The sequence below is a fragment of the Meleagris gallopavo genome, unplaced genomic scaffold (genome assembly GCF_000146605.3).
Source record: "Meleagris gallopavo isolate NT-WF06-2002-E0010 breed Aviagen turkey brand Nicholas breeding stock unplaced genomic scaffold, Turkey_5.1 ChrUn_random_7180001880221, whole genome shotgun sequence".
NCBI classification, from domain to species: domain Eukaryota; kingdom Metazoa; phylum Chordata; class Aves; order Galliformes; family Phasianidae; genus Meleagris; species Meleagris gallopavo.
In genome coordinates this window covers 1-562 of record NW_011144469.1, presented here as the reverse complement: position 1 = coordinate 562, position 562 = coordinate 1, and positions in this window count along the sequence as shown.

The following is a 562-nucleotide window of genomic DNA, read 5'->3' as shown; positions in this document are numbered from 1 at the left end:
AATGGGGTTGGAATGGGGGGTATTTGGGGGCTGATGGTCTCCCTGGGTCAGGCTGCACATCGGGAAGGGCGTGCAGTTGGAGTGCCGAGGTGAGGGCGACGTTTGGATGCGGTGCCTGAGCGACCACGCAGTCTTTGTGCAGAGTTATTACCTGGATCGCGAGGCTGGCAGAGCCCCCGGAGATGCCGTGCACAAAATTTACCCCGGAGCTCACATTAAGGTGGGGAATTGGGGGACCCTGAGATAGACCCCAAATGTCCCAGGGTGGAGGGATGCAGTGGTTGCGTTGGATGCAGTGGGATGGGGATTTCTGGGCTGAGTGAATGGGGTCACGAGGAAACGGGAGGCAACGGGAGGAGCAATACCTGCAGGAGGGGACGGTGCTGCGACAGAGCCCAGAACCCCACAGGCAACAGCGGGACTGGGATGCGGGTAAGGCACAAGGCAAAGCGTTTTGGGGCGAGCAGCTGTAACTGAGTGCTGTGCTGTACATCAGTATGGATGAGCTGAGTCGGTGAGAGCAGCCCTGCACAGAGGGACCCGGGGGTCCTGGGGGATGAAA